The sequence below is a fragment of the Rutidosis leptorrhynchoides genome, chromosome 9 (genome assembly GCF_046630445.1).
Source record: "Rutidosis leptorrhynchoides isolate AG116_Rl617_1_P2 chromosome 9, CSIRO_AGI_Rlap_v1, whole genome shotgun sequence".
Taxonomy (NCBI): domain Eukaryota; kingdom Viridiplantae; phylum Streptophyta; class Magnoliopsida; order Asterales; family Asteraceae; genus Rutidosis; species Rutidosis leptorrhynchoides.
The window spans coordinates 110,418,398-110,438,782 of record NC_092341.1 but is presented as its reverse complement, the minus strand read 5'-3'; the positions used below and the strand labels follow the sequence as shown (position 1 = coordinate 110,438,782).

At 35.1% G+C, this 20,385-nt stretch overlaps 1 pseudogene; it reads left to right on the top strand.

Moving 5' to 3' along the window:
* The first annotated feature begins 255 nt into the window (after positions 1-255).
* Positions 256-20,004, top strand: LOC139868320 (uncharacterized; annotated as a pseudogene).
* The last annotated feature ends 381 nt before the right edge of the window (positions 20,005-20,385 follow it).

The window sequence follows — 20,385 nt, the reverse complement described above, 5'->3', positions numbered from 1 at the left end:
ATTAATATTTGATGCTACAATGCAACATATTTAAATGTGAAAGGAGGCTCTGTTTACGAAAGTGGATCTCCCCAATAATTATTAATAGATTTTATTAATTATTATTTTCTTCGTATATGCATTTATATATGAACATAAAATAATAATTTTTCTAGATCTAACACCAGATAGACTATAGACGTATTGTAATTTAATATAGACAATTAGTGTATAGTTAAAAGATTCATACATCTTCAAATAATATCGGAGATGATCATGACAAGGATTAGTCGATTTGGATGGATTAGGCAACTTCATACTATCATATCCAAAGAAACCATTAAACCTTGTATCCCAACACCTCCTCACCTCAAAACAGTGGCGATTCCAGGATTATTATTTCATGGGTTCCTGAATTTTTTTTTCAATACTAATTTTATTTGAATGTTAATTTAGTGGTATTTTATTTTTAAAAAACTACAAATTCGTAGGATGTGTCCGAATAGTTAAATTAGTGGTCATATACAATTTAAAAAAAAAACTATAAATTTAAAAAATATATGAGGTACTGCTATTAAATTTAATGGTGTCCTATACAATTTAAAAAGTATTTTTTACTAAAAATTTTAAAATTAATGATGTCCCGTGATCCCACAGGTTCCTTACTAAAGTCGCCACTGCCTCAAAACTCATACTCTTTCTTTTCTTGATCACGTAGCACCTAAAGCTCACTTGGCTTTTATATACTTCTACCAAAACTACAAAAATGGTGATGTTCAAAACCTAAAAAAGTCATTAGCACAATCTTTGACACATTACTATACTTTTGCTGGTAGGCTGTGTTAGAATAAACAAATAAAGACAAATTACCATATTTGGTAATTAGACTTTTGAGATCAGAAACTTAGTTTCATCCCACGAGATCACCTCAACAACAACAAGGTGCCAAAACCAACGGATCCAAAGTCAGTAAGTCATCAATACAAGTCAACAAAGACAAAATGCATTTCCTCATTTGTAATTAGGGGTTCCAAAAGTATATTTGGATCCATCCTAATTTAGAAATAGCTATAGACTCACTTTGTCAATTGTAAAAAAAACACAAGATATTCACAATGTAATCCATTAAGTTTTTTGCTCTTTTTACTTTCTTTTCTAGTTCATCATTAATATCAGTAAATTATCAATTCAATCATATCAATAAACAATCAAACTATTCCGCATATCAATTGTTAACATGGTATCAGAGCTAACGGTGTAGATCGAGGGATCAAAACAACCGTTTTTAAGCTTAAATCATTACCTAGAAATTAAGCCACCATGTCATATGACGGTAGCTTAATAACCAATTACCTTGAGGATCCCATTATTCTCTGCCAATGAACTCTTATGGCAAGGTCAAATGAATGACTATCACAAGAGGGGCAATAAAGAACTCGGTATCATGAAAAATCCAAGCTGCCATGTCAAAGAATTGACGGTAGCTCGGAGCTGCTGAAGCAAATTAGCTTAAAATCAAACTACCATGTCAAAATTGACGGTAGCTCAAATCTAGCCTCAAAATCACTGACCACCAAGCAACAAAAAAATAGTTGCAGTTGCCATGGTGAGTATATTGCAGCTTTAAAACAAAGAAAAAAAATGATATTTGCAGCCGTGGGTAACCAAGAGGCTACCAACAACGGCGGACACCAACAACCATCAACCGTTAACGGCGACCATAGGTGATTTCCTGGAACCGAACGGATAAAAGAACTCAGCGGCCTGAACGGCGGCTAATGGAGCAGCAACGGTAGTCGACGACAACCATGAGGCTAGCAGCAACGAAACCACAAAATACTTCAAGCTCATGGCTTCGAAAATCCACAAATCGGGTAAAAGGTTTGGGTTAACACCTCAAACCCTTCTCTTCTCAAAACTTGTTCCTTTAATTTCGTATTCATTTCGAAATCGTTGATAGAAAGTAAAGAGTTAGGGTTTGAATGAAACCCTAATTTAGCCATGACTGATTTTAGGGAGTAAAGGGTTTGAGATGAAAATCACGAACCCTAACTCTAAACTTTCATCTTTTTCATTTGAATCGATACATAAGAATATAGAGAGTGTTTGTGGAAAAATGGTTGATATAAACCCTATATATCAGTAGATGAGAAAAAAAGGATGGAATGAGAGAGATGGAACAAATTGTAAAGAGAAATGCTCTAGCCAAATGACTTGGTCAAATAAAGAAGGAAACTTTTTTTTGGATATAATTGGTCAAAAAAAAATATTTTTTTATAATAATAAGGATAAATAAATAAATAAAATATTCTTCTTTTCTTGAAATCATGAAGACATGATCAATCCTTGTGTCGGCCAACTATTCCAAATTTTTTAAGAGCCAAAAAGTTGGTCACTGTTATAATTCAGTAGGCTTATAACTACCTTTAGTGGTTCTTGACTGTAGAAGGTATATAGAGATAGAGATACTGTAAAACGGAGAAAACAAAGGTTGAACAAAAGGTATGAGTAATTGGTTTTTTATTTATAGAAAAATGTACAATGAGAGTTTGGTGGCATTTGGAATCTAGAGAGAGAGAGTGTTTTTGTTAACCAAAAAATACATCCCATAAACTCTAACTCAACACACCTATTTATACTCAAAAAAATATACTATGCAATATCTATAATAATAATAAAATTATCATCCAATTATTACTTTTATAACACTCCCCCTTGGATGATAATTTTATTAGTGAATAACTAGTACTGCCTCGTTAAAAACCTTGCTAAAGAAAACCCTTTGGGATAAAACTTTAGCTAAGGGAAAAAGAGTGCAGCATAGAGTTGACTCCCCCTCAAGTAGGCAACGCCTGAGTTGTTACATCTTCTGAACATGCCTCATGCCAATATTATGAACGTGTGTTCTGAAAATAGCAGTTGGAAGTGCTTTGGTGTAAAGATCAACAGAGTTGTTGATTGAACGTATCTCATTTTAATCTGGTTGTCTTTTACGAGATCTTGAGTATATGAGAAGAATCTGAGGTTTTCATCTGAAACTGTATCATCTAAATCTTTTATGTAGAAGTTTAGCCCATGTGATTTGTCTACAATCTCCTTCATGGTTTGCTCAAACCCTTGTTTCAATTCATATTCCCTTGTAGTCTTTTCTGAGCCTTACCAACATACCATTCTTTTCCATCAAACTTATGACCGTTAAGACCGTTTATAGCTTTAGCGCCTCGTCAGCATTTATGTTTTGTTCTGTCATTTTTGATACTCTTCTTTCATTTGTATTATGTAAGCTGTATTATCTTCATAGATAGTTGTTACGCTTTTATAGCGTTCTAGTCCACAAGAATCAATAATGATTTGTATCATTGATCTTAACTAAAATCATTCCCGAGTAGCTTCATGTAATGCAATCACTTCGGCATGATTTGATGATGTTGCAACAAGTGTTTGTTTTGAGAACGTCATGATATTGCGGTGCCTCCATTTAGGAATACATATCCAGTTTGAGATTTAGCTTTATGTAGATCGGATAAATAATCTGCATCTGTATAACCAAACAAATCTTGTTTCGAGTTGTTAGAATAAAATAATTATAAATCAGTAGTTCCCCGAAGGTATCAAACTATTTGTTTGATCCCATTCCAATGTCTTTTGGTAGGGGCTGAGCTGAACCTTGTCAACAAATTAACTGCAAAAGAAATGTCAGGTCTTGTACAATCTATAAGATACATAAGAACCTCAATTGCACTAAAATATGGAACTTCCGATCTGTTAAGATTTTCATGATCTTTCATTTCAAAATAATTCTTTAGAAGTTGAATGATTTCATAGATCTCTTTATTCGTTCATATGATGTTAAGAACATTGACATAAACAACTACGATCACATATCCGAACATTGTTTTTATAAAACATACGTGCAAAATAAGTTTATATGTATACCCCTTTTTTCAAGTAGTCATTTAATCGGTTATACTATTGTATCAATCCATATAAAAATCTTTGTGATTCAATGGAATACATTTATTTGAGTTTTGCATTAGATACTTATGATACCTTAAACCCTTCAGATATATTCATATATATATATCACTATCAAGTGATTCACATAGATAAGTAGTAACAACATCCATGAGATGCATTTAAGTAAATACCAGGTTGATTAAGTATCTAATAAGTAATTGTATTCACTACATAAGGATAAGTTTTCTTCATAATTCATTTCTGGTCTTTGTGGGAAATATTGAGTTACAAGTCTAGTTTTGCCTTGTAACTTCATTTGCACATTTCTTTTCGGATAAAAATTCATTTATATCCCATATGTTTCACATCTTTAAAAGTGATAACGATTGATCCGAAAACTTTTCTTTTATCGAGCGATTCTAATTTAGCTCGTCTTGCTCCTTTCCATTGAGCTCAATCATGCCCACTTTGTATATTCAATGACAGATTTTAGTTTCAGATCATCATCTTTATTCATGATGTCATTATAACATTATATGAAAATATCTCATAGAGATTTTAATTTCATTTTGGTTCCATAATATTGCATAATTTTATCGCAATTTTAGTATTTACATTTATCAATATCCTCTGCAGAAGGAATATTGATTTGTGGTTCTTCTTGAACACTTTCTTTTACCTCATTATCAGCTGATTTTCTTTTTCGAGGATTTTTATCTTCGGAACCAATTGATCTTCCACGTTTGATGCGTGGCAAAGACTCAACAGTGACATTATTGCCAGCTTTTGGAATTTCAGTTCGAGCTGGAGCATTTATCGCTGGTATATATGATTTAGTCACTTTTTTATATCTGTAAATGCATAAAGTAATTAATTTGCAAGTTCTTGCATATGCATTATTTTTGAACTTTCGTTTCACATTCTTTTGTGCGAGTTCAATATACCTTAATTGATGTTCACATCATGAAGCATCATTTTATTTTTTATTTTTATTTCTCCCCCTAATCTAGGGAACAATGTTTTATTAAAATGACAATCTGCAAAACGTGCTGTAAAAACATCACCCATCATGGGTTCAATATATCTTATGATTGAAGATGTTTTATATCCAAAATATATTATCATCTTTCTTTGAAGAACCATTTTATTGTGTTGTGGTGATACAATTGGAACATACACTGCACAACCAATGTTTTAAGGTAGAAAATATTTGGCTCTTGGCCAAAATCAAGTATTAAGTGAAAATATTTACGACTTCCACATGGTATAATGCGAATTAATGTCGCAGCATGTAAATTTACATGTCCACATATAAATATTGAGAGATTTGTACTCATTATCAATTGTCTAGTTATTAGCTGTAAGCGTTTATCTATTGATTCAGCTAAACCAATTTTGTGTATGCACATGAGCAACTGGATGTTCAACAACAATCCCTGTAGATATATAATGATCATTAAATGCTTGAGATGTTAACTCACCAGCATTATCAAGTCTCATCCTTTTAATGGTGTAATCAGAATAATGTGTTCTCAATTTAATAATTTGTGCAAGAAACTTTGCAAATGCCATATTACGGCTTGATAACATACAAATATGAGACCATCCGCTAGATGCGTCTATTAGAACCATGAAATATCAAAATGGTTCACATGATGGATGAATTGGTTCATATATCTTACCTTGAATTCTTTCAAGAAACATTTGTGATTCTTTTTCACAATATACTTTTCATTAATCACCATATGTGCTTTCCATTAATCACCATATGTATTTTTTTTTTTTTATAAATCACCATATGTGTTGTTTTTTATCATATATCCTTTTCACCATATACGCTTTTAATCATATGCGCTGTGTTTTTCACCATATGCGCTTTTAATCATATGCGATTTTCATCATATGCGTTGTGCTTTTCATCATATTCGCTTTTTATCATATGCGCTTATCATATGCGATGCGCTTTTTATCATATGCGCTTTTTTATGTGAATAGTAAATTAATTAATTTCGTTTTACTATTCATATGAATTAATTTAGATTTACTATTTTGTTAATTGAGTAATATATATATACATCATATACTTGTGACTCCGAAGGCTCAAATGAATTTGACCATATAGTTATACGTTGTACCTTGCACATTAATTTTCAGTAGAAGCTTTAGATGCATATTATTTTCAGTAGAAGCTTTAGATGCACTTTTTTTTTTTTTAATCACCAAATACCACAAACACTTTGTTTGCGTTTGTTCATAGTCATCAATGAAAACCATTTTCTTTAATTTTATTTTATACAATAAAATTAACGCATCATTATTCTTTTCAAAAACAATAATCTATTGTTATTGTTCAATTGTGCCATGTTTAACAACAAAAGTCAACAACCTCTGTCTTGTTTGTTGTGGCAACCAAAAACAACCTTTGCTTTTGTTACCGAGAATCCAAGACCAAAAAAACAATTAATTTTTAATTAATCTTTTATCAAAACCATAAATGATTTTATTGATCTACGTTGATATGGCCATAAAGAATTGACGGCTGACCTACTTTTGTAAGTGTATTTCGGCTATCATCCCGAAAACGCACAACGACCTTTTTTTTTTTATGAACTATTTGTTTCATATCTAGCTTAGGCAATTATTGTGAACATTTGGTCCCTATAAGAGCATTTATTTTTTAGACTTTTAGTTGATTTGTACTTGTCACAATTAGGGATAGCACCCGCGGGTCGTGGATGCGGATCCATTGGATCCATCACCCGTACCCGCGGATTTTTTTTAAGAGACATCCAATTGAACCCTTGTTCGTTGAAACAATTTGACTATATTTGTACTCCCCATTATTAAACGGGCCATTTTGATGCACACTCTTAAAAAAATAATTTGTTTTTTAAGTTTTATTATTCAACCTCCTTTTTTCAACGGTCACGTTTTTAACAAAACATTTGACAAGTTTGAAAAAAAGTTTTTTATTGATTATCATCAAAAGTTTTCTATTGTCACTCTACTGGATGGAATTATGGCATACAACCAAAATTACAACCCAACACTACATAAGAACAAAAAGGTTGTTTTTAATTAACATATGTATATGTGTTAAACTCGGAATAATAATATCTTATTAACATAAGACATGTTGAAATATTTTTGTCACATTTAGCTCATCAAGTCTAATACTTATCATTGATAGATTTTATCACGTCTAGGAGATGTTTACTTTTTTCTTGTATTAAGTCCTACTTTCATTTACCTTTGTTTGGAAAAAAGTTTTTTTTTTACTTTGCTTTCCCCCTTTCTGTAAAACTCATTTAAACACTTTCTTTGTTTTTTTTTTTTTTTAAAAAAACTTCCTTTTTTTTACGTTACCCGTAAATTATAAATATATAAAAAAAACTTTTTGTTTAAATTTTTTTTCTAGTTTTTAAAAGGCCACTTGACCAATTTTTTAATTCTTTCACAACACCTGATATCGTGATCGTGACCTTTCACCAAAGCAAGAGATATTCTTGATAAACTAAACACGGACTCGTGTTTGAAATTGTCGGCCACAAAAAAATTCATTTGATAAAAGTATATATTTTTTTTTTAGTTATAGAAGGAGACCACTTCATTTTCAATACTTCATTTTTGACAAAAAACTATTCCATTTTACCATCCCCTTTTTTTTCTTACTTTAACTTTTAAGATATACTTTTAATAAAAATACAAACTACTTTTTCTTATTTTAACTTTTAAGATTTACTTTTAATAAAAATACAAACTACTTTTTGTATTTTAACTTTTAAGATTTACTTTTAATAAAAGTACAAACTACTTTTTCTTATTTTAATTTTTAAGATTTACTTTTAATAAAAATACAAACTATTCTTTTATTTTAACTTTTAAAATTATAAATTTAAGAATAAACATTAGTATGCATGAAATAAATAATGATTAATTGCATAAGTAATCATAAATGTTAGATAACATATAAAGACCCCGTCGTATTCGTATTGATCGGAATTAATCTCGACCCATGGTACCGTGTTGTCAAATGACGTGTTGCGTACATAAAGTACCGTGTTGTCAAATGACGTGTTGCGTACAATCATGAGGTCTTATTAACATAAATATAAATGTTAGTGAAGTTAATAAGAGTTAGATTACAGAAAATATAATTCAGGTGGTATAACCGACCATATATAACTTAAATAACATAAATATAAATGTTAGTGAAGTTAGTAAAAGTTAGATTACAGAAATATAATTCAGGTGGTATAACCGACCATATATAACTTAAATAACATAAATATAAATGTTAGTGAAGTTAGTAAAAGTTAGATTACAGAAATATAATTCAGGTGGTATAACCGACCATATATAACTTAAATAACATAAATATAAATGTTAGTAGTCCAAAATTTGATATATTCAAGTCTGAAAATTATTAATAATTTCATACCTTGATTAGTGATTCGTGATCGTTTGAGATATCTTTTAATTACACTAAGCTTTTCGTGCTGATAACGTGTTATAATTCAGTAGGCTTATAACTACCTTTAGTGGTTCTTGACTGTAGAAGGTATATAGAGATAGAGATACTGTAAAACGGAGAAAACAAAGGTTGAACAAAAGGTATGAGTAATTGGTTTTTTATTTATAGAAAAATGTACAATGAGAGTTTGGTGGCATTTGGAATCTAGAGAGAGAGAGTGTTTTTGTTAACCAAAAAATACATCCCATAAACTCTAACTCAACACACCTATTTATACTCAAAAAAATATACTATGCAATATCTATAATAATAATAAAATTATCATCCAATTATTACTTTTATAACAGTCACATGGTTCTTTTTAATTACGCTGTTGTTTTAATGATTTGCAAACCAAAGCTATATTGTTTTTATTCAAATTTTAAACCGTGATTGATATTGTTTATGGTCAAAGTAATGAATGATGAGGAGTCATATTGATCAAAGAGGCAATTTTTTTTATTTATCAATGTTAAAAATTTTATGTGAAAAAAAATTTCAAGTAAAAACCGCAAATGGCGGGTTTTTCAATTTCAAGGTGAGGTGATTGCAACCTCGTCAAATATTTTTCTTAAAAATTTTTTTTTCAAAATCTTTAAAATTCTTTAACCCCCAACACACAAATGAGGTGGAGTTTGATTCTAATATCATTGCGTGTTGGTGAAAAAGAAATATGATTACGAAGTCACTAATCCTTTGTTTTTTATAATGTTTCCGGTACATATCCAACACATGGGTGAGGGGGAGATTGATTCTAGCGTCACCGTGAGTTGATTACCGAAGCATCTAAGGAATAGAGCAAGACACTCCAGGCGAACCAAACAATGCTAAAGTTGAACTGGGTTCATGTGCGAGCCAAACAAGGTTCAAAGGGAGCTGGGTTCATGTCGGGAAACTTAAATACTTCTGGCGAACCAAACAAGGTTCAAGTAGAGCTGGGTTCATGTCAGGAAAAGGAAACTTGAATATTCTAAGCGAACCAAACAAGGTTAAAGAATAAACTGGGTTCATGTTTGGAATCTTCATGTTTGGGATCTGAATATTCATAGGCGAACCAATAAAGGTCCAAGTTGGACTGGGTTCATGTCTAGAAATTGAATACTCCTTGACGAACTAGTAAAGGTCTAAGATTGGACTGGGTTCATTTCGGGAAGATGAAAATATCGGGCGAAACAAACAAGGTTCAAGAAATGAATTGGGTTCATGTCCAGAGCTTGATGATGAGTTCAAGTCGGGAATCGGCAGAAAAAATTGAAGACTAGCTCGTGATTGACTAGTCAACTGAAGACCCCTCAATGATGTATTGGGCAAGTTGAATTGTGGAGATCCCACTATTCAACTTGAGGGGGAGTGTTAGAATAAACAAATAAAGACAAATTACCATATTTGGTAATTAGACTTTTGGGATCAGAAACTTAGTTTCATCCTTTCCCAATTTAGACAAGTCACAAGATCACCTCAACAACAACAAGGTACCAAAACCAACGGATCCAAAGTCAGTAAGTCATCAATACAAGTCAACAAAGACAAAATGCATTTCCTCATTTGTAATTAGGGGTTCCAAAAGTATATTTGGATCCATCCTAATTTAGAAATAGCTATAGACTCATTTGTCAATTGTAAAAAAAACACAAGATATTCACAATGTAATCCATTAAGTTTTTTGCTCTTTTTACTTTCTTTTCTAGTTCATCATTCATATCAGTAAATTATCAATTCAATCATATCAATAAACAATCAAACTATTCCGCATCTCAATTGTTAACAGGCTGCACTCCCCCTTTTCACCTCATATCAACTGTAACGATGAAGGTGTCGTGTTCTTAGAAGCTTCTAACGATAGCCGACTTGATCACTATATCAATCTTAAAGATGAGCATTATGAAACTGATCTAGACCAACTCATTCCTAATGCTCTAGGTTGCCCTTGTAACCAAACAAGCCTATTACAAAATAAACTCGTATGTTTCTCATTATCATTCATAGGTATTTATACATGATTTGTATCTTGTCCTCCAAGATATAGAATCCTAGTCTAATATAAATACAATCAATTCCTAATATAAATACAAAACATATCTTCTATATATCACGGCTATTACTCCCCCGCAGTCTGAGCGGGCGGTGGATATATGCGAAGACTGGAACGGAATTCATCAAACAATAAACGTGGTAAACCTTTGGTAAATATATTTGCAATCTGAAACCGTGTAGGCACGTGTAAAATACGAACATGACCACGTGCAACCTTTTCGCGAACAAAATGAATATCCAATTCAATATGTTTAGTACGTTGATGTTGAACAAGATTGCCAGACAGATAAACAGCACTAATATTATCACAATAGACCAACGTCGCTTTAGATATGGAATATTGAAGTTCGAGTAACAAATTACGTAACCAGCATGACTCGGCCACAACATTAGCAACACCGCGATACTCTGCTTCAGCACCAGATCGAGATAGCGTGGGTTGACGCTTGGACGACCATGAGATCAAGTTATCCCCTAAATAAACACAATATCCGGACGTCGATCACCGCGTATCGGGACAACCAGCCCAATCTGCATCAGTGTATGCAATAAGAGACTGGGAAGGTGATTTGCGAATATATAACCCTAACGAAAGGGTGCCTTGCAGATATCGGATAACTCTTTTCAAGGCTAGAAGATGAGCAGTGGTAGGAGCATGCATGTGTAAACAAATTTGTTGAACAGCATATGATATGTCAGGACGTGTGAAAGTAAGATACTGAAGAGCACCAGCGAGACTGCGATATAAAGTTGGGTTATGATAAGGAGTACCCGCGGATGAACTAAGCTTTCTCTGTGTATCGACAGGAGTGGAAACCGGATTACACTGCGTCATCCCCGCGCGTTTAATAATATCTTGAGCATATACTTCCTGAGAAAGAAACAACCCATGTTTATCACGTTTAACTGAAAGTCCAAGAAACGAGTGCAACGGCCCTAAATCCTTCATGGCAAATTCACGAGATAGTAGTTGCATAAGTTGGAGACGCAATGCAGAAGAAGAAGTGGTGAGAATGATATCATCAACGTATAATAGTAAGTAAGCAATATAATTACCAACATGATAAATAAATAAAGAGTGATCACATCGACTTTGTTTAAATCCAATTGTATTAGCGAACTCCGAAAATCGTTGATACCACGCGCGCGGAGCCTGTTTCAAACCATAAAGAGATTTTTTCAATAAACAAACGTGATTAGGATACTGTTGATGACGAAAGCCTAAAGGTTGATACATGTAAACTGTCTCGGAAAGGTTGCCATGCAAGAATGCATTCTTGACATCCAATTGTCGAATATCCCAAGATCTAGATACGGCAATACTAAGAACCGTACGAATAGTAGCAGGTTTCACAACGGGACTAAAAGTCTCATGACAGTCAACACCTACTTGTTGAGACCGACCATCCCCGACTAAACGTGCCTTGTAACGTTCAAATGTGCCATCAGACCGCATTTTGTGATGAAATATCCACATGGAGCGAATAACCTGCATATTTGGTGTTCGTGGTACAAGAACCCACGTTTTATTTTCCAACAAAGATTTAAATTCATCGGCCATAGCACTATTCCAGTTTGGGTCATCCAAAGCAACACGAGGATTAGTCGGAAGAGGAGAGAGTTGTTGGTGAGTAGTGAGATTGAACTGTTGTTTTGGTTTGAAAATGCCGTCTTTGGATCTCGTGGTCATAGAGTGAGAAGGAAGTATGTGTGTTGGAATAGAAGAGCTTGTAGGCAACGGATTTTCTGTAGTAGGTGCGAGAATAGAAGAGCTTGTAGGTAAGATATTGTGTGGACTAGGTGCGTGAACAGGAGGACTGGAACTTGTATTTTGTGAGGGAACAGAAGCAGGTGGACTAGGCGACCCACTGGATTGAGAAGGAGAAGATTGCGACCCATTAAAATTATTTGGGCCTGAGTTCGTGGATGTAGAGAGATCTGAGGGTGAAAAATCAAAGTTGGAAGAATATAAATAAGGATTATAATCATCTGACAGGAAGTGATACGAAGATTTTTGTGGAAAGGAAGAATAAGGGAATGTGGTTTCGTCAAAGATTACGTGACGAGAGATAATGATTTTGTTATTTGCAAGATCGAAACATTTATAGCCACGATGTTGTTTCGGATAACCAAGAAAAATGCAAGGTTTGGAACGTGGTTGTAATTTATGAAGTTGTGTAGAGGGGGAGAGCGGATAACAAAGACATCCAAAAACACGAAGATGAGTGTATGATGGATATCGATTGTATAAGAGTTGAGTAGGTGTTTTATTTTGACGAAGCGAGCTAGGAAGAATGTTTAGAAGATAGGTTGCCATATCAAGAGCATGATGCCAGAATTTGGGAGGAATCGAAGAATGAGATAGTAAGGTACGGATGATGTTATTAATGGAACGTATTTTTCTTTCGGCTTTGCCATTTTGAGAGGATGTGTAAGGGCAAGAGAAACGAAACGACATCCCGTTTTGAGAACAGAATTGATGAAAACTGTGATTAAGCCAAATTGAGAGAAGCCTTGTTTTTACGGGTTTCTTCTAAAATTAGCATCGACATGGCTTCGTAGAACGAGGGCAGTTTATCACGATGAGAGATAATGGAGCCGAGACTTTCATATGTATCGTTGAGACCCGTAACTAGCTGTAATACCAGGCGATCCTCCTCAATTGCTGGACTGACATTAGCAAGCTGATCGGCCAAGATTTTAAGTTCCTGACAGTAAGCAGAAGCATCGGGAAAATTTTCGATGCGTGTGTTTGTAAATTGGTGTTGCAGATAAACCGCTCGTGAGTTCTTGTTGTCTTGAAAGATACCCTTCAAGCGCTCCCAAGCTTGCTGTGCAGTTGATTCGGGTTTAAAAATTGTACGAAGAAGATCATGAGAGATTGTACCGTATATCCATTGCAACACGATAGCATCGAGTCTAGCCCAAACAGCAGGAAGAACTGTTGGTGTTGATTCGCTGGTTGTAGTAGATGTAGAAGAAGAGGTGTCAGTGGTGGTAGGGATGATGTGATCGAGCACCTCATAAGCCCGACAATGAATTTCAAAAAGTCCCGACCAAAAAGAGTATTGACTCTTGTCCATCTCGAGAGTGATGGGGATAAAATTCTTGATATTATTGACAGTGATAGCGGGGTGAAGTTTATTATTATCTGCCATGAAGAAGATTGGGAGCAAGAAAATAAACGAAAGATAGTGTTAGAAATCGAATTCTGTGTAGGGCAGAAGTCGTACGAAAAATATTGATTGGAAGAAACGAATAAGAAAAGAAGAGAGGCGTGGATCGGTTTAGCTATCTGATACCATATTACAAAATAAACTCGTATGTTTCTCATTATCATTCATAGGTATTTATACATGATTTGTATCTTGTCCTCCAAGATATAGAATCCTAGTCTAATATAAATACAATCAATTCCTAATATAAATACAAAACATATCTTCTATATATCACGGCTATTAAAGCCCAAATATGATGGAGGTACCATTTCACTTGCGGTGGAGCCGCTTTGCCTGTGTCCATATCGCACAAGGTTGCCGATGGAGTAACAATATCCAATTTCATGAACCATTGGGCGAGTGTTGCACGTGGTGGATCACCAAACGCTACATCGTTTTCTTCTTGCAAGGGTGACATGAAACTATTGGAACAATTATCGGCGCGGCTCAACCTAAAAAGGAAGTTAATTATGTAACAAGAAGATTTATGTTCCCTGATTCAAAACTGAATGAGCTCAAGAAAAATATTAACGGCATGGGTACAACTTCGATTAATCCTACTCGGATTAATCCTACTCGTACCGGTGAACTTGAGGAACAGGATAAATGCAATATTTAATAGATCAACACCAGGTAATTTAGTATTGGGGGTGACTACAAATGTAATGGATTCATCTCATATCAAGTTGGATTACGTTATAACTAGTTTAAGGAAAGAGATATTAATGGCATTTCAAGGTATAATGTAAATAATAAAAGAAATTACATAGTTTTGAGCGTGTGTAGGATATAGCAAATGCATTGATGAATAATGTAAATAATAAAAGAAATTACATAGTTTCGAGCGTGTGTAGGATGCCGTACAACCAAGTCGATTTTGGATGGGGAAAACCTGGATTTTTTTAAAAAATTAAACTCTCTTGCAAAAATAGAAATTTTACAAAATTCGTTACGAAAATGGTAAAACCGAAGTTTCAAACTTCGGTTTTGGCCTGCTGTGTCAGTGGAAACCCTAAACCGAAGTTTGGAACTTCGGTTTTACAGATAAACAGTAAAACCGAAGTTTCAAACTTCGGTTTTGCAGTCTGCTTCAACAGTCTCAATAATGGACTGAAACATGCAACCCTAGTCTCAATTATGGACTGAAACCTGCAACCCTATCATATCAAAATCAAATTTATCATCTTTTTACATTTATTTATATGACCGTTATCATCAACTCAAACACAAACATCACTAAGAACACAATTCAAACATATTAAAGTCAGTTTCAAACACCAACAACACAATTCCAACAAATCTTAATCAATTTCATACATCAACAATTACAAAAATGTCTATAATTCGTCTATTTATGGTTCATTTTCTTTGGGGGGACCAAATTTCATTCCAAAATGGTTGGCTTACTGGTGATAACACAAGGATTAGAAGGAGTTTTGTGTTGAACACCAAGGTTAACTGTATCCAGTTAAACCAAATGACGTATAATTATGTAGGTGTGAGTCAAAGATCACACACGTTAAAAATGTTCTTGTGGGTTCTTTTCAATGGAAATGAATGGAAAAATGAACTTACTGATGATAACACTTTGGAAACAATATATTTTTATTCTCAGAATGATCCAAATTACGAGGCTCAAATTGAAATTCAGTTTGAGGAAGTTTTTCCAACCACCCAAAGTTCAGGTTTTATGGATCTTATTCAAACTTTGGAAGGTGGTCCATCAACATCAAACTACCATTCAACAGTTGTTGAAGATGAACAAGAACGAAGAGATGAAGAACAAAATGTAGTAGACTCAGATGATGGTATGTCTACTGCAACCGACGGTACAGTTTCTGATTATAGCGTTGAAGAGAATATTTTTGGTGACGAAGGTAGAGATGAGGAAGTGGAACCACATGTGGAGACTGCCCCAGTTTCATGTTTCGGGTTTGTTAATCAAGGTGAGGCTAGTAATAGTTTTCCATTCGATGATGACCAAGAAGCTTCGTGGGTTTTTTATGATAAGGAGATCGGTATTATTTCAAAAGGAATGGTGTTCCAGAACAAAGCCGAACTTATATATGTTGTTCGAAAATGGAATATAAACCATAATAGAGAAATAGTTGTTACACAAAGCAAGCTGGGTTATTGGCAAGCACATTGTAGAACAACTAGCTCAAGTTACAAGGGTCCACAAGAAAGATACCATTGTTGCTGGAGTGTAAGTGGTTCGTCTCACAATCGATCGAAGGTATGGAAAATTACAAAATGGAAAGATGAACACACGTATTACGGACACGTATCGGAAAACAACAATCGTTGTTTAACCTCTAGCTTAATTGCTAGTGAAATTGAGCATCAAATATGTTTAAATGTTGCTTATCCTGTTAAAAACATCCAAGCCCAAATAAAAAATACATGGCATGTGGATGTCCGTTACGCTAAAGCATGGAATGCTAGGCGTATTGCAATCGAACGATTGTTTGGAACTTGGGAAAGTAGTTTTATTCAACTACCAAATTATTTGAATGAATTAGTTTCTACCGATCCAGACACAATTGTTGTGTTTGAAAATGGACCTGAAATTGAAGAAGGTTTCGCCACATTTAAATTTGTGTTTTGGGCATTCGGTCCAGGCATTAAAGCATTTAAATTGTGTATTCCGATCATTTGCATCGATGGCACCCATTTGAAAGGTAGTTATAAGGGTAAGTTGTTAATAACGGTTGGCAAAAATGCTAACAATCAAATTATACCCGTTGCCTTTGCACTAGTTGATGAAGAAAGTAACGAAAGTTGGGTTTGGTTTTTGCAAATGCTCCAAGAAAATGTTATTGAAAATAGAAAGTTGTGTGTCATCTCTGATCGACATCCATGTATCTTGCATGCAATGGGTGCTCAAACGTATGGTTGGGAACATAGGTGCTGTTTTCGCCACATTCGTAGCAACTTGTTGAGCAAATATACTAAAGTAAAATTTCTCAAACACTTGTGTTGGACAGTCGGTTCAACAACGAATCAAATATTGTACAAGAATTCCCTCAAAGCCATCAAACCAGCTAGTATTGAGGCTTGGTAATATTTGCATGATGCTGATTTAGGCAAGTGGACTGTGTATAGGGACAGACTGAGGAGTCGTTGGGGTAACACAACGACAAATATTGTTGAGTCCCTCAACAATGTGTTTCGTCATGCCCGAATGATGCCGATCAAAGCATGTATTGAATATACATTTGATTACACTAGACACTTCTACGATCAAAGTCGAGGTGCAAGGCAATGTAATTCACCACTGTCTAAGAACATGTTTAACATCTTCAACGAACGGGCAAAAAGAGCTCAAAGATACAAAACAACATGTTATAATGAACAACAAGGTGTGTTCAAGGTTCAATCAACTTATCAGAGAAGTGGTGAAGGTGGCACCGATTACACAGTGGAGTTTAAAGAGAAAAGGTGTTCATGTGGAATTTGGCAACACCAAAGATTACCTTGTTCTCATGCCATTTCTGTGTGTAGCCATCTAAACGAGGATATAAATAAATGCATCAGTAAAAAGTACACAACTCTTACATGGAGAGAGCAATATAGCCATCATTTTAATCCACTAAGAGATGCGAGCTGCTTGGCTCATATAGTGTAACACCCGTTTTCAGTTACGAGTTATTTCGAATGACATTCGAAATACGAGGCATGTAAGTGTATATTTGGATCCCAAATAAAGTTGGAGTTAATATTCTAAAACCTTACCATTGGATATTAAATCTCATTACGTTTCCAACGATATTTGATTCGTCGAAAACGGAGTTACGGTTTGAAAGTTACGACCAAAACAAGTTCAGTTTCAGACTCAGTTCATTGGGACTCCGTCCAGACTTTGGGACGCCGTCCAACAATGAAGGTTAGGACGCCGTCCAAGCTTTTTGGACGCCGTCCAGAAGGCCTGACGGGCCAGCAGCTCTATTTTACTCAAATTAAAAGGGGTATTTGGGTCTTTTCACTTGGGGTCGGTTTGGGATCATCAAAAATGATCTAGAACCCTATTTGGAGCTCATTCTCACCCACACAAAACACTCTCATCTTATTTTAGAGAGAGGGTTAATTTAGAGTGAGAAAGCTTGGTTTGGTGAAGAAGATGAGCGTTTCGGGTCAAAGCTCGAGAGTTAAAGTTGTTCCTTTCATTTACGGCTACATTTTGGTAGTATTGGTAAGTCTCAACTCCGAATTTCATTGTTAAGATTCTTGTGTACAATTAGGGTTTGAGCTTGTTATTTGTAAAACCCTTTTAGATGATGAAGAGGGTTTATGGAAACCCACTATTTTTATATTTTGCGAGTTTTGGGTTGGTTAATAATTTAAGCATGTTTAAGGTTTGTAAGTGGGGTATAATCACCAGTATTAGTGATTTTAGGAGTGTTGGAACTTGTAAGACCCATTTGGGGGTAAAATGGGTGAATTTGGGTTATGTTGAGATAAGGAAAACCCTAATAGCTATGATCTAGGGTTTGGCCATGTGAATTGAAGTTGTAAGTGTTAAATTGTGTTGATTAGTCATTAATACACTTGTAAATGATGGAAGAATTGTAAATGGGTCATGTTTGGCTAAAATGGTATGTATAAGTGTTGAAATGGGTCAAATGAGTTAAGGTTGACCTAATTGGGTGAAATGGGTATGAAACACCCTAAATTTATGCTAATTAGTGTTAGTAGACTTACATCACTAGTTTTAGTAATTAAAGATGAGTCTTGGCCATTTTATGGGCGGTTTTGGGTGTGAGTGAGTATTGTGGTTAATTCCACAAGTTGTGTATTGAATGTGTACTTATGTATTAGGTACCTTGCTCGAAGCATACGGAAGTGCTAAATCACCACCGACGTGATAAGGTGAGTGGAATAATTATATGCGTAGGTATATAATGTATCTATTTGTTGTAGCGTGAAATGTGTAGTGTCGAGGTGTTAAGACACCACGTTTCATGTGAAGAGTGTAGCATCGAGGTGTTAAGATGCCACTCGGGTGTAGCATCGAGGTGTTAAGATGCCACCTAGGAGTGTAGTGCCGAGGTGTTAAGACACCACTCCGTAAAATAATGAGTGAAGCATCGAGGTGTTAAGATGCCACTCGGGGTAAAGTGCCGAGGTGTTAAGGTGCCACCCTAGGGGTTAGTGGTGCGAGGTGTTAAGTGCCTTAACGGATGTTGTGAACACCGATGGCGTTTTCGCGAGCGCCGTTCCCTTGTAATATTGGTTAACCATGGTTATTGTGTTGTAGTGAAAGCATATTACTTTGTTCATGTTATATATGCTTGTGTTATGCTAGCATGATTATTGGAGGTTATAGCTTGTATTTGTGATGATAAGCTAATTGTGTTTGCTAGCATGTTTGTGGTATTTGTGTAAGTGATTGCAAGTAGGTATATTATATATGTATGTGTATAATTATTGCATTCACTAAGCTTTATGCTTACCCCTCTCGTTGTTTACCTTTTTACAGGTATTGTGTTAATGATGCTAGCTAGTTGTTAGACTAGACGTGCAGGAGCGGTTGGGCTTGATGGGGTAGCTTTCGGATAATTGGACGCGGATGGGGGTTTTTGGTAGTCCCCGGGATTATGCTCTTGGTATCGGGTTGGGTTGTGGAGTCCTAATCCGTCTATTCGCTACATTATTTGTAAAACGGGTCATTGTGGGCCCAGTGTCGTAAAACTTGTTTTTATGGTGGAAACATCTTAGTTTTACTTAATATGACATATTGTAAAATTGGTTACGTTTAAAAGTGTCGGGAAGCGGGTTTTCCACTCGCGTGTAAATAAAAACTGATCAGTCCACTTTAGTTCATTTGGACGCCGCCCAGAATCATGGGACGCCGTCCTGGTCTTTATCTCTGGACGCCGTCCAGATTATGGGACGCCGTTCAGATACGCTGTCTGACAAATTTTTTTTAAGGCGTGTTTTTGGTAAAACGATGTCGGGTTGTTACAAGTGGTATCAGAGCATAGTCTAAGGGAATTAGGTGACCTTGGAATAGGTGCCTAGTCTTAGACTTATTGACGGTTGTGCGTTATTTGCGGGACTTGTAGGATTACGGGTCGGATTGAGATTTGTTAGTGCCTTAGAGTAGGTGACTAACTAGGACTTGTTTTTGTCCAAAGTGTGATGATGTGGGGCCTTATTTCGTGAGTAAATTAGTGCCTTAGATTGCTAGTGCCTAATGTAAGTAGTCGAACTTGGACGTTGTTTTAGTGATAGTCACCTAGGTTGTAGGTTGACTTGTTGTTGCGGTGTACTTGTGTACATTTATTATTATATTGTATATAGGTGTATATATATATATATACATGTATCTATTTCGTGCGGTGTCTTAGGGACGAATCTATTGGAGAGATTCAAATACTTGGCGGTTTGAGTGATCAAGTTCGCGGTAAGGACTTTGGTCATTCGGGTACTAGGAAATATCGCGTGTTATTTTGTGTGAATGTTGCGTCAGTCCGGATAAAGTACTTTGCGTGACCATGTGAAAATGGTAAGGTACGCATTTGTAATAGTGACCGATCACCATTATTACGAAAGTGTATCTTGACACCAAGCATGACCTGACGAGTACCGAACGGAGGAAACGTGGCATGGTTGGGGTAGATTCGGGATAAATGAGGAATCTTTATTGGTTCCTAGGTGATAGTTGTCTCGGGTGATGTGCTT